The following is a 15362-nucleotide window of genomic DNA, read 5'->3' as shown; positions in this document are numbered from 1 at the left end:
AATAAAACACTGATGGCCAGTGACCAGACAGGAAGTATAGGCGGGACAAGGAGAGAGGAGAATTGGGGAAACAGGAAGAAGGGGAGAGAGACACTGCAGCCACGGACAGGACAAGCAGCATGTAAAGATGCTGGTAAGCCACAAGCCACGTGGCAAGGTATAGATTTATAAAAATGGGTTAATTTAAGATAAAAGAACGGTTAGCAAGAAGCCTGCCACAGCCATACAGTTTATAAGTAATATAAGCGTCTGAGTGATTATTTTATACGTGGATTGTGGGACTGTGGGGCTTGGTGGAACCTGGAGACAACTATCCAGCAACACTATCTACCTCTTTCAATACTGCATCAATTGATTACAGATTCCTCCTCTTTATTCTCTCTCAGGGAGTTCTGCTTACATGTGCAAGATAAGAGACTGGCTAAACAAACCATTTGTGGAATTGTATGATATTCCTTTCTCTCTATCTTACTTTCTCTCCCTTCATCCCCACTTTCAAGACAGGGTCTCATGCATCTCAGACCGTCTTCACATTTGCAATATGATCCTTCTGCTTCCATCTTCCCAGTGCTGGTGTTACAGAAGTGTACTATCACACCTTGTTTATGTGGTGCTGGGGATCAAGCCCAAGAATTTGTGTATGTTAGGTGAGTATTCTATCCACTGATCTATACATCTTTACTTCAGACTTAGAAGATCTCTCTCTTGAAGAGTAACAGTAGTTCTGTAACTCACTTCCCTTTACCTATCCCAATCCTTCTAATTCCACAACACTACTGCTAATCGCTTTTCTGAAGGACCATTCTTTCACATCACTCTACTTCCAATTGTCTTTAGGACAAAGGTTGGATTTCTCAGAAAGTTCAAGAGGCCCTGCTTGTTGTCATTTTTTCATTAGTCACTGGCCTTATATTTACTACAATATTACTACACCCTTGACTCTTTTCTCCAGCTGTAGCAAATGCCTCAAGAGCACCAATGATTTGAGCAAGATGTCATCTCTTTTAAATCTCCTTCCTTGTCTCTCCCCTACCTTGCCTTATCCCTATTCATTGTTTCATACGAGATTTTTTAATTGAAATACTTATTGGTCTATATTTTTTTTTATCTAAAGAAGTGTTCCTCATCTATACAGCCTGTATCCATAGCCCAACACATAGTCCTCTGGAAGCAATGAGGTAAATGCATCTCTGATTAGATTTAGGTAGCTTTGGGGCAGAAATCTAATCCCTCCTAAACCAGTATCCATCTCAGGAGTTCTTTAAAACATGCATTGATGCTTCTTGCATTGCTACCTCCTTAGACCGAGTGTAATAGAGTATTCCTTACCCTTGGCCTAGGAACCATGAGTGGACTTCCTGGGAAGGGCTCCTGAAATGAAAAGACTGATTTTACATGACTCAGCCACCCAGCTTTCTGCTTCAGATCCTTCTAGCCTTTGCAGTATGTAAGAGGAATGACCTACATTCTGAGTCACTTTATAATTTAAGAAGGAAATTCAAATGCGCAATATGAGGGGAACTCATCTCAGTTCAGGCAAACATCAGTTTTGAGAAACCTGAGCTAATAAAAAATGAAGGATTGAAGAAGCAAGAACTGCTGACAACAGCAGTTCAAAAGTAGGACAGTTTAGACAAAGTTACTTGGAGAACAAGGGCATGCATTCTGTGGCTGGAATTGTGTCTTTCCACTAGCTTCTTTTCTGGAAATGGTATTTCTCTCCCCCACGTTACCTCCCTCCAGACCATCCAGTACCACTCCCTACTTGCTCTCTTTAAGATTTACCATCCCTTTTGTCTTTAATTGTTTAATATATATAATATGTGTGTGTGTGTCTGTCTGTCTGTCTGGATATTAGTCCTAAATTCATAAATACAATCTGCTCAGTCTGCATAATGCTATTTGTATGTATATGTTTTCAGGACTGACCATTTGGTATTGGATATGCAATTGGTACACTCTTCCAGGCACTTTAGAGAAAGAGTCCAGAGGTCCCTGAGCTAGAATTAACCTGAAAACCTCCTACCTGAAGACTAGCTTTCATGGTACCAAAGCACCAAGCAAAGCTTCCAAAAGATGGAAGCAATCAATAGTCCTACCTAGCTATGATTCTTGTGAATAAGTAACAGTGTGTGTGTGTGTGTGTGTGTGTGTGTGTGTGTGTGTGTGTGTGTAAAGAAAAAAAGAAATCTGAAAGAGACCAGATCGTTTCATGAATCTGAAAGAGACCAAGGGAAATATGGAAGGATTTGAAGGGAGGAAAGGGGGAGAAGCTTCTTATCATTTTCAGATAAGAAGCTAGTAGGAAAGATAGCACTGATCAGTACGGCATGGTAACCCTGAGGATGCAGTAGTGGCATGCACACCTTGCCAGTAACCAACAGCTCTCTAATTGTCTTTAAGACATTTTCAGCAATAAGGAAATCGTGCCTGGCACTGGAAAGATACCTTGTATGACTGCAGAAAGATGTTGCTGGGCTTTTAACTTGTATGGAGTTGTTCTGCTGTTTGCACACTGTAGTCACAAGACAGAAACTTGCATGTGCAAGCACTAGCAGAAGCCAGCAAGTCCATTCATGTGGTCTGTTAGTTACTTCTGCATTGATACGACAGAAACAACTTGAAGGAAGATTTTAACTCACAGTTTTAGAGGACTCAGTCCACAGCCATTTGGTTCTGTGTCTGAGCAGAACATCCCAGCAGGCAGGGGAAATGTGTGACAGAGGAGAGTTTTCAACATCATAGTAAGTCATAAATCAGAGGACGATGACAGAACCAGGGAGCATGTCCCACTTTCAAGGGCCTGTCTCTAGTGATCCTCTTCTGCCAGCCAGCCTTTACCTTCTGAACCCTCTTCAGCCTCACAAACAGTGCCACCAACTCGGGGACAAGCATTTGAAGCATGAGCCTGTGGGAACCTTTCAGATTCATAGTATAACAAGTAGAAATTACTGTTAGGTTAAATCACACCTTGGAGATGAAATGAGTATTCTAAACATGTAATGTGAACTCACTGTAGACACAGGACGTGTTTTGAGCCAAATGACTTATATATGAAAATGACTTAATACACTCATGTGCCAAGTAAAACTCTTTTCTGTGGGTCCGTTCCTCTCTTTGCCCCTGTCACACTTCAGTCTGTGTTCTTTGGGTTGACATCTTCTCTTCCTCAGAAATCCAGGCTGAATCACACGTGTAAAGTTTCTCTGGTGATCATTAATCCTCTAGTGGCCGCTGAGCCCCAAGCTGACAGAGCAAGGCTCCCCAGCTGCTAGCCTACAATGTTTAAAATATTCATTTTGTTTCTTTCCTTCTTTCTCTCTTGGCAAAAAAAATAGCGATCAATTATGTGCTGTGGAAATAAATGAAAATAATAATAATAGCGGTTATGGTAATACTTATTTTTTAGGCTGTTTTAGTACTTTATGTGTTAATGTGATTTTTGCTACAAATGGATGGCACATCTGTTGTTCAGATGATGACCCTGAGCCTCAGAGAATCTCAGAAACATCTTCTTTTTATCTTATTTTATTTTTTTGAGCCACAATTTGGGTATGTAGACCATTCTGGCCTTGAACTCATGGGCAATCTTTATACCTCAGCCACAAGTGCTGGGACTATAGATGTGTGTCTCCATGCCCGGAAGAAATATCTGCAAACTTTTCAGGAAAATAAAGGCAATAGGCAACCTGGGACAGAAATAGTACAAACAGTTAAGGAAACAAATTAGAGAATCCTGGAGTGATTTGCCTAAGACCTTGAAGCATGAATCCTCCTTTCATTGTATTGTGACCAATAATGGGTGGAAAGTGAACTCTGTTGTATTTGTACCCTCCCATGTACTGAAGGTTTTCTTCTGAAGACCTTTCTAGGCACAGATGTCTGTGTAGAAAGACAGGTCTCTAGGCTGAAGTTCAACATTAATTTCCTAGAAGAGGGCTCACCTGGAGATGTAGGCAACACTCTGAGGGAGAGGCTCTGGAATCCTGATCTCTTGATTTCGTATGCTTAGGTTGATTTGCAGACAGCGACTTCCTCTCTCTGATAATCTTCCCACAATGAAGTTTCTATCCAGGGTGTAGGTTCTGGGTGCAGTGCTCAAAAATCAGACATTGACTACGTTTCCCAGAGCCTCAGATTCTTCATGTGTAAAATAGGGATGCTGGACTGTATGATCTTTGAATAACACTAGAAATCATACATATACCATGGCCTTAAGACAAATGAGGTTCTGTTCAAATCATCTCTACGTGCACAACATTGACCAGTATTAAAATAAAAGCTTGGCCAATATTGTTTTACCAAATCTCATTAACACGAAACAAAATCCAGAGCAAGGAGCTCTCAAAACGCAGCAGGCCTCTGAGCAGGAGGCTGGGCTTGCTGCTTAGCAACCTCTCAGGATGGAGGGTGTAAATGGATAACTGCAGGGCAGCAAGCAGTTTCCATAGGAGCCATTGTGAGGCGGTTCAGTCTTTTTTGCCGAAGGGAGCCCTTTGGGACACAGCTAGGCATTACTTACAGAGTGCAGCAGAGTTTAGGGCGTGGTCTAAAAATCTCTGCAGTATACACGGAAATGTGACATCCTTTAAAAACAATTCTTTTGTGTGTGGTGGTTGCATGATTATGTGTGCATTCACGTGGAAAATGTACAGAGGGAAATGTTAAGTGTTTTCCTTAATCACCCTTCACCCCACTTTTTGAGTCAAGATCTCTCACTGAGAGCTTACCAATTTGGCAACACTAGCTTGCCAGTGAGCTCCAGGGATCCTCCCATCTCTGTTTCCTCAGTACTGGGATTGCGGTAGTGCAATCCACCTGGCTTTTTAATGTGGGACCTAGGGGTGTGAGGCAGAGGTCCTTGGGCTTGTGTGCCAATCACTGTGCCCACTGAGCTGTCTCCTCAGCTCCCATGCCATGTGTCTTAGATTGGATGGAGTTGGAAGATTTTCCACAGCAGAGACATAGCCGCTGCCGATAGTTTCAGTTCTCCACAAATATTTACATGTATATGATTTTAATTTTTAATAGAAACATTCATCGATAGCAGCAGCCATTATGTGAGCCCAAAGATATATAATATGTATATTTAGCTTCATAAATCATACATTTATGCAGAAAATTATTTCATGAGTCCTTAATTTTTCAAAAATGAAGCATTTATTAATTTATACGACTATGTATCCTCTTCCAGTCTCACAGTGGTATGATATTCAGATACAAATTTGAAGGGAGATGAAAGGATATCTTTGCTTTCAGAACCCTCCTGCTTATTGAATTTATTTAAAACTACTTTCACGTACTCATCATGATTTTATTCTGAGCTAATATTACTGACCCAAATATTTCCAAGTGACAGATTGTCCTGTCTCAGACATGAAATGTAAATTGCTCTTCCTGACTGTCTGAGTTGAGAGTCACACAAAATCTTTTCTCGAACTCTGATTAAGACTACAGTTGTCATTCGTCTCTGACTCCTGCAGAGTGTATTTGCCTTTCACTTGACCTTGACTCCTTGTTAGAATCACACATGTTTTTCTTCTCAGTATGGAAAGCAATACCGTTAATTCATGAACATCTGTGCATCACAAGCTGACCACAAAGGCCAAAATAACAAGAGGATGTTCAGAGTTACCTTTTTCTCTGGCAATGGAAAATATTTCTCTAGAGATTTTGGAGAGAGAATAAGCAGGAATGTCAAGCTTTAGCACAAGGAGAAATATACAGATAGAAGAAAACCTTGTCCTTGTTAATTTTCTTTCTCTAGATCTGGGCAGAAAATGGGTCTGGTAAGAGATAAGAATTGTCTACAAAACATGGATATCATTACTTTGAAATCACTGACAATCAGATCTTTAAAGTCACAATAGTGTGTGTGTGTGTGTGTGTGTGTGTGTGTGTGTTTCTATGATGTGAGAGATTTGCAGGCAACCTCTACAATTTTAGGCAAGTTAAAGGTCTTGGAGGCACCCTATATGATTAGCTAAGAGACTAGGCTTCAGAGTCAATTGATCAAAGTATAAAGTTTGACCTGTTTAGAAAATCTACTTAATCTGTTTGTTCTCTAGAGTTCCTTTTTAAAAAAGGATGCCATACAATTGCTACTTACTGAAATTGTGTGGACTAAATTAAACAAGGATTTATAAACACAAGCAGCACCTGACTTAAGATAAAGTAGCTCGTTAGGAGGTATAGTAGTACTATTAATGAACAACTGGAAACTCTTTTATAGCATGAATCTCCATGAATCTCCCTGAATCTCCGCTAACAACAACAACAACAGGCACCATTGATTAAGAGCTACTGGAAACAATGAGGATATGATGATGAGTGAAGGTTGTTCAAACAGTGTCTAAGCAGGAATTTTTTCTTTTCCCCGATGTAGGTACCACTGTTCATGCCCCACTCTTCTCTTAAGCAATACGCATGGCAGCATTCAGTATAAGACATTATCAGAGATGGCATACAATGACGACAATGTGCTTGCAGATGTCAACAAAGCTAATGAAGACCAAGACACAACAACTTAATGTTAGTAATAATTAATAAAATCTATTTTGGCTGAAGCAAAACAGCTCTGATGAATATAATAGGCTAGTGAGGGTCACATCAGGACACAGTTCATCATGGAGTGAGAAAGAATATAAAAAACAGTGACTCAGAATGAAAGTTATAAGATGAATCAGTCCACACAGTTGAGAGTTTGTAATGTATAGATATGAACTATAATTGACGATCAGTAAATGATACAATATTGCTCAAACCATAATGCAGATTAGATTTTTCTCAAGTGGTTATTTTCTATATTTAAAAATCTCAAATAAACCCCATAGTCTCTTGAGTGAGAAATATCATTAAATTTTTCTTTGAGTCTTTTTACTGTCCCTTTCCAGTTCGAGAAACACTGATTTTAATAGTTACATGTCACGATATAATGTCCTGTAAAACACACTGTAAGTTGAAAATATTATAAATTAAGCATGGATGTAACACGCCTAACCCACCACATGGTCCCTAAAAGCACTGAGTGTTTCCCTTGTGACTGAGTCATTGATGAAAAGCTGCGACTCAGTGCTGCTGCCCACCATCCTATCAAGCATTGGAGTAAGGGCTTTTTTCATGTGAACCACTTTTGAACCCTGATAAAGTGGAAAAAAACCCCAAACCTTAAGTGAAAACACTCTAAGTTGGGTATCATTTGTTTTTAGGAGGGAGAATCACTGGGTTCTGGGGTTACACTGAGTCAACTTAGGAAAACTGAGTAGCCCCTAGGGCTCAGCCTGGCTCACACTTTCCTTTTCGTGGTTCTCAGGATAAAGAAGTTTCAGCTATCAATTTGCCATTCTACTTATTTTCTTTTCTAAATATGTTTAGCAGTATCTCCTGGATAGGCATTGTTATGTCCTGGGGCTGATTAAGATATTTTAGATTTCTTCACATATAATGCTATCAAACTATACTATAATAGCATTGTAATGCCATCTCAATATTCATACAGTTGTGTTTCATGTTCCAAATCCATGTACAATACCAAGGACAGTGGCAGCTGCCTAGACCAATGCTGAGGAGCAGAAGCAGGAGGATCTCTGGAGCTCACTGGCCAGCCAGCCTATCCTAATCAGTGAGTTCAAGGTCCCAATGAGAGACTCTGCCTCAAAAAATAACATGGAATAATAAGAGACTCTGGACACAATATGCTTATGTACAAACATACACACATGTGTGTATGAATAGGCACAATGGCACCAACACATGGAAAAACAAAATATAGTATACAAAACAAAACACACCAAACCAAAAATCTGTGTTGTGTTTGGGATCATTCTCATGCCCAACCCCCTTATCTCCTTCCCACTTCTGTCAATTTCTCTTTTTCCTACAATCCCTTTCCCATATCCTTACCTTTTTGTTCTGTTTTGTGAACCATTAGATTTAACCAGGGTTGTCTGTGTGACCACAGATTTAGAACTAGGCATTGGAACCTTGTGGTCTCACCATTATGTAGACTTATGAAGACATTGACTCGATCAGAATGAATACTGGACAATACTTCAGCAAAAAGAGATAGGATCCCATGAACCTGTCTGCAGTCATGCCTGACTGTTAGGAGGGCCCAATCTTCACCAAGCTCAATTCAAGTAACTGCAGCTGCTGTGAGTTCATGAATGTACTGGCTGTGCCATGCCCAGAGATGGTATTTGGAGTCTTTCTTCTTATCTTCTAGCTCTTATAATCTCCTGCCCCCTTCCTCCTGATATGGTGCTTGGTGACCTCATGGGGGTGGCATATCTGTATTATTTAGGGCTGAACACTTACCCTTCATCTCTCCTTAGTGTCTTGGGCACTCAATGGGTTTCTCCATCTGAGCATGGGACTAGTATTTGTCTTGGGTTAGCTTCAGCCTCCTGCTAGTTTGGAACTCTTTTTGCCATCACCATACAACTTTGCCTTTTCAAAGTGGCTTATATGTCTTTCCTGTACTACAACTAAAAAGCCTTAAGTCCCATGGCAGCCTTTTCCATTATCATCATCATCATCATCATCATCATCATCATCATCATCAGTAGCAGCAGCAACAACAAGAAGAAGCCCAATACCAAACATGAGAAACCTCCTTTCAAATCCAAGAGACTCTCAAAACAATATAGGCTATTGTTGTTGCTCTTGATTGCTTCCTAGATATTGAAAGTATGTCCTATTGCTGAAAACACTTTGTGCACAAAATCCAGAGGATCCAGGCTGAATTTGACCTAAAAGCCTTGGTACTGAGGACTAACTTTCATAGTACCAGAAAGCGTTATTCAAGCTTCCAAAGTGGGAAGGGAGACAGCAATCCTACCCAGCTACGAATCACAAAGATGACCAATCCAATAAGCTATTCCTGAAGGTATAATAGTGAGACTGCTGTCTTGGCTACAATGAACAACTCTCTAATTGAACTTAAGGCTCACTCAGCAGTGCTGATGAGGTCATGAATCTTAGGGGAGAACCTACTACCACCACTTTACTAAACTGGAACTATTTCTAACTGTATTCTAAATATATAACCTTATACCTACAGATAAATAAAGCTCGTACTCCTCATCAAAGAAACTTTTCTTCACAACAGATGGAGACAATAGTGGAAAGTTACAACCAGTCAAAATGCAGAGAACAAGGGATAATGGAACAACTGGAACATATACAACACAGCTCCTGAACCCAAGGCTCTGGGAACAAGGGAGAAGAGGGTCAGGACTATAGAAGTCAGAGGACTAGCAAATCTACTGAAAGTGGATTCCCAAGACATTACATGGAGGCATCATCCATGATACATTAGCAATGTGGCTGCCTAAATAAGACATAAGTAAGTACACCACCAATAGACATGTAAATATGAAAGGGGGAATCTCATAGGTCTCTACCCCTAGACAAAGAACTATGTGCATCTAAAGACTGTTGAGAAAGGGAGAAAGTGTGATGGGCTGAATAAGCCTACGACTCCTGTAGGCTCATATATTTGAATGCTTAGTCATCAGGGAGTTTACTTTGAGAAGTTTACTTGAGAAGCATTAGAAAGTGTGGCCTTGTTGGAAGAAGTATGTCACTGGGGGTGGGCTTTGAGGTTTCAAAAGCCCAAGCCAGTCCCGGTGGTCACTCTTCCTGCTGCCTGCAGACCCCGAGGGAGAACTCTCAGCTCGAGCACCATGTCTGCCTGTGCTGCCATGCTTGCTGCTGTGCTGATAAAGGACTAAACCTCTGAAACTGTAATCCAGCCACGATTAAATGCTTTTCATTAAAAATAGGAGTTGCCATGGTCATAGTGCCTCTTCCCCCAGTGCAAAACTGACTGGGACAAATAGTTTTCCCTAGGGATGAGCTCCCTAGTTAGTTATCCAATACCAGGCGGTCAGCCCTGAATGCATATACTTTACTGAGCAGATTGTATTTATATATTTAGATATATATGCATACACAGGCACACACATGCACACACACACACACACACACACACACACACACACACACGCACACATACACCAATTAAAAAAGAGGCTGTAATTTTGAGAGGGAGCAAAGGAAAAATGTACATTGGAGGGATGAACAGGAATGGTGGAAATTCTGTAATTTTATTTTAATGTTTAAAATAAAATCATCAGTAAAAAAGAATTAGTTGCAACTAGTTAATTGCAACAACTAATAGAGGATTTTTCTCTTATACAAACAGAGGACTGAAAAGAAACTTGAGAATGGGGGTCTTTACAAAGATTTTTAGAGAGTTGAGTGAAGACATTGGTAAGAGAAAAAAATAAACCCACAGAATTAGGATTATCTTGCTTTTCCTGTTGCTATGATAGCACACCCTGACAAAAGTAACTTAAGAGAAAGGTTGGCTTTGGTTCACAGTTTGAGAGTGCAGTCATTATGGTGAGGGAGTCATGGTGTCAGGAGCTAGAGGCAACTGGTCACATGAAATACACCATCAAGAAACAGTGTGATGTTCACTCACTTTCCTCATCCTTCTCATTATGTTCAGAAGTACAGTCTATGGGATGCGGGATCTTCTTACTTCAATGACCTAATCTAGATAACCCTGCCAGGCATGCCCAGGGGCTTGCTCCCAAGTCATTCTAGGTTCTGTCAAGTTGACAGTATGAGCTGTACTATAACTGTAAGAGCTTGTCCTTGGATCTCTGGATTTACAGCCTTCATGGACCTATCATCTATGGCATTGCTCTAACTGGTAGTTCTGAACTACTAAGTGGCTCATAAAACCATTTAGTGAGTTACATTATGTAATTAGAAACACTGAAATTGAATAAGAAAGAACAAAAAACAATGTGTACTATGAAACATATTTAAAGTGAATGATAAAAATTTCATATAAAATATTTCTGTGGGTTGAGGCAGAATTTTTTAAAGATAGACATATATTCTGTGAAGCACCTACAATACATATTCTATTTTAGTTATGAAGTCATCTCTGCATTGTGCTCTACTTTCTCCTTCCCACTTGCATAGCAGAATGAACTCTTGCAAATAGCATGGCATCAAAGATGCAGACCCTCGTGGCTGGGAAGAACTCTCTTGGTCATTGTGGAACAGGAAGAAACCCATGCAGGCAGTTGAAACATGGGTCTTTGTTATGGGCTGAATTAAGTTCTCCACTCACACATTGAGGTCCTGACTGACAATGCCTTAAAATCAGACTTTATCCAGAGACAGAGTCTTTAAAGTGGTCACTAAGCTAAATGAATCTTTAGGGGTAGGTTTGTACAGGCAATTAGGACAGACACACATAAAAGGAAGACTGCTGAGTACACTGAGAAGGGAATATTTGTCCAAAAGTGAAGGACAAAAACCTGCCCTGTTGACTGCCTGAATGAAAACTTCCAGATTCTGGAGGAAGTACACTTCTGTTGTTTAAATCACCTAGTCTGGGCACTTTGCTATTGTAGCTCTAGAAAACAGAGAAAGGCTTGCTTAAGGTCCATTCTTATTTAATTATGCTACAGTTTGATAAAAATGTCTTTATTGGCTTTCTGATTTTTTTGTTTTTACTGTGAGCTCTGATCTTTGGTGTTATTAGAATTAATTTTAACATCCTAGTTGACTTTACTTCAGTTTCTAAGTGTCTATATTGTTGCTCTTAACTTTCTTTAATGGTAGGTTACTCAGGGCACATTTTGGCTCATTCCTAATTAAAGTCCACACAGCATCACCCCCATCTCCCAGCACTCACTCAATGGTTTGTAGTTAAGATATACAATATGATGTTGCTACAGTGACCTGTCACCTCAAGACCTGTTGTCTGTTCCTTCCTCTTTCATTATGCCCTATTCCTATGCCTATATAGAAGACTAAACATCATTCATCTAGTGTTTTTCACTGACTGTGGATGTCTATTATTCATTGTATTTCCTAGTCTTTCAAAGTAGAAATCCTCCTCTCAGCTTTGCTCCTTAGTTTTCTGGTTCATCTGTGGACATTTGCTTGCATTCTGTTTTCATCTTACCCTGGTCCAATTGAACATATTGTGAAAATTACACCATGTGTCTCCAGGGGTTTCCCTTCTGTCACATGTGAATTCTCCCAAGCCCAGTTGTAACACAGTGCCTTTTCTCTCCTCATGGTGCTACTTAATCTGGGTATGTAGTTCACCTCTCCATGACATATCTGCTTCTTATTCTCTTCCTTAGTACTGCTATGGTTCAAACACAGCTTGAGTATGTCTTGAAGTGTGTTTGTCAGTATGGAACACCAAGGCAGTGGAATCTTTGGAAGTTAGATTATAGCATAAAGCAATTAATCATTGGGGCCATAAATCTCGGTAGAAATTCATGTAGCTCTCATAGAACTGAGTTGGTTCTCATAAGAGTGCATTGTTAAAAGGGCTCCTGGCACCACCAGCCTCCTGAATCTCATGTCTGTGCATAGCTTTCCATTTTCATTCTCATTTTTCTACCATGGTGTAACTCATTCAGGGCCCTTAGGCTAGCTAGCATCATGCTACCTGGATTGTCTCACACTAGAGTCTGGTTCAAATGAGCTACATTGCTTTATGAAGTATCAAGCCTCAGTTGGTTCATTATAACAACAGAAATTGGACTAAGTGGTTGCAATTGCTATTCTTGTTTGTCAATTTGACTACATCTGGAATTAACTAAAGCCTAAGTGGCTGGGTAAACCTGTGGGGGATTTTTTTCTTAATTAAATTATTTCAAGTTGGTAGATGACCCTTAATCCACAGCTTTTGAGGTGGAAATATACACCTTGAATCTAGGCCATACCTTCTGGTGGCAGCCTAGTAAAGGACATGGAAGAAGGAACCTTTTGCTCTTTGCCTGCTTGCCCTCAATCTCACTGGCAAGTCCACTGGTATTAGAATGAGAGTCTATTTCTTTGGGATTCTGGAATATATTGAAGACCAGCTGAGACATCCAGCACTATGGACTGAACAACTACTGGATCCTTGTACTTTCCATTAGTAGATAGCCTTTTTTGACTAGCTGGACCACATCCTGTAAGTCACTCCAATAAACTACATTCCCCCTCGACCCCCCCTCTTCTAGTTCTATTCCTCTAGAGAACCATAACTAAGACAGTGGTTTAACCACATTTTGATTGTAACATTTATCACATTTCTATGTTAGTTTGCATGCCTAAAAAGATCTATCTACACAGAATTACCCTTTGGAAGACAGAGAGGATGCACTGAAGAACTAGACCTTGGGATTCAGGTTTATTTTGATTTTTGAGTGGCCATTATGAACCACATAAACTTTGGCAATTCACTTAACTTTAATTTTCTGTAAAATGTGAATAAGATTTGTGTTTACTTTCTATGATCTGGGAATTTGTTGCAGTAGAAGAGTAAAAGTTCTCCAGAGAAATAGGATCAGTAGGAGACGTATCTATATATCAACATTTCTGTACCTGAAGAGATTTATTATTAGGAACTGGAGGTTGGTATGCCCTAAGGTCTACAGGATGAATCAGAAGGCTGGAGATCCAGGGACAAACATGTTGGGTATGGTTCTATCCATGTCTGAAGGCCTGAGAACCAGGGATGCTTTTCAAAATTCCTCGCTTGAAGCTCAGAAAGTGCAAAAGTCTTAGTTCAAGTCTGTGAATAAAGGCAATGTCCCAACCTTAGTGCAGTTAAGAAAGAAAAGGATTCTTTCTTAATTGAGGATGGTTAGCCTTTTTGTGTACTTCAGGCTTTTAACAGATTGAATGAAATCCACCTACATTTAGACAACAATCTGCTTTACTTGGTCCACTCACTAAACGCTAACACATTCAAAAGCACTCTTACAGGAACAGTAGGGCACTATTTGATGGTTTTTTTTTTTTTAACTGATGAGGCTGTATCACTTTATTTTAAATACTCCACTAAGGAATATATATATATATATATATATATATATATATATATATATATATATATGTGTGTGTGTGTGTGTGTGTGTGTGTCTATGTATGTATGTATGTATATATGTATACAAAATCATCTGCTTAGCTACTCATGGGTGAGGTCTCATGATTGATATCAGAAAATCAGCAGAGCCAAAAAGAACTACACTTTCTTTGTATAAAAAGTAGTGTGTGCTCTTACATATTCCCACCAATAAGATGATACCTAGTCAAAGGACGCAATGCATGAAACAAGCCTTTTGGCATCCTGGAGTAGATAATACCACTGAAAATATCACATGCACAAACAATCTGGCTCTATGGTAAAGCCGGAGAGATTGTTTCTTGGAGACTTTCTAAGCATTTTTTGCTGCAGTTTTCTTTCTGTGTGGATCAAATGAGTCACTTCTTGAAGTGTGACATAATCTGAGAGCTGTTGGGATGGCCCTACCAGTCATGATCTCTCTTGCTTGTTCTCAACCTATGAATCTTTTTAACTGAAAAGTCAAGATGATAAATGGCTGCTTTGTAGAGTTCTCTCAAGCTGCGTCACCATTTATCACTTGAAAGGGAGATGGCGGCAGCAATACCAGTTGCCTAGAAATCATTTTAGATAGCTAGGATTTCTGAGCTAAATCTTTTATCCCAGGAGAGACGTTCCATCATCTAGATTCTTGCACCCTTTTAATCTCATTCCAATTATTTCAAGCACTGCTAAGCAAATTAATATCTTAAACTTAAAGAGGTGAGTCCCCCCCAAAGGTGTTGTTAGTCTTGAGGGGGCAGGGAGAATACACATAGTGAGGTGCATTACATGACAGTGTGAAAATCTGCAGCGATCTAGAGGACTGGGGGGGGGGAACAGAGAAAGTCCAGGAGCAGGAGAGAAGAGGTTCAGGAGATGATGAGCAACACCCTGGACCTGAGGACAGTATGAGGCTATTGGATATTTATAGGTGGCAGTTAAGAATGAGGTGTTAGGACACTGTGGCAAATTAACCTTCCTCTAGTGGGGTATGGTTGTAAATGCATTGTTTGAGGAAACCAACTCGGGAAGTGGTAGAGAGCACGAATTGGGCAGCCAAGGAAAGACAGGGGTCCCAGATACCTGTTGCCTCCTTTAGGGGGGCCTTGACTGGGGCTTTCTCTAGCACAAGGCCATGGAAATTGAAAGGGGACATGAGCATCAGAGGATTTGGAGGTGACCATGGCCCCCAGGCTTCTTTTTATTAGGAATGATTAGGATCTGAAATGGCATTAGAGCACCATTGCCTAAGAAAAGTGTAATTAAAACTACAAGTGCAAGCACATATGTAATTAAAATGTTTGTACAGTCACATTGAGAGCAAAGAAAAAGAAATATGTACATTTAATTTCATTAATATATTTATTTAACTCAAATTTGAAAAAGCATTTGATGTGTAATCAACATAACAATTATTAGTAGTGAATGTTAACATTAACAT

This window comes from Peromyscus leucopus, chromosome 2 (assembly GCF_004664715.2).
Source record: "Peromyscus leucopus breed LL Stock chromosome 2, UCI_PerLeu_2.1, whole genome shotgun sequence".
Classification (NCBI taxonomy): domain Eukaryota; kingdom Metazoa; phylum Chordata; class Mammalia; order Rodentia; family Cricetidae; genus Peromyscus; species Peromyscus leucopus.
This window is presented reverse-complemented; position numbering follows the sequence as displayed.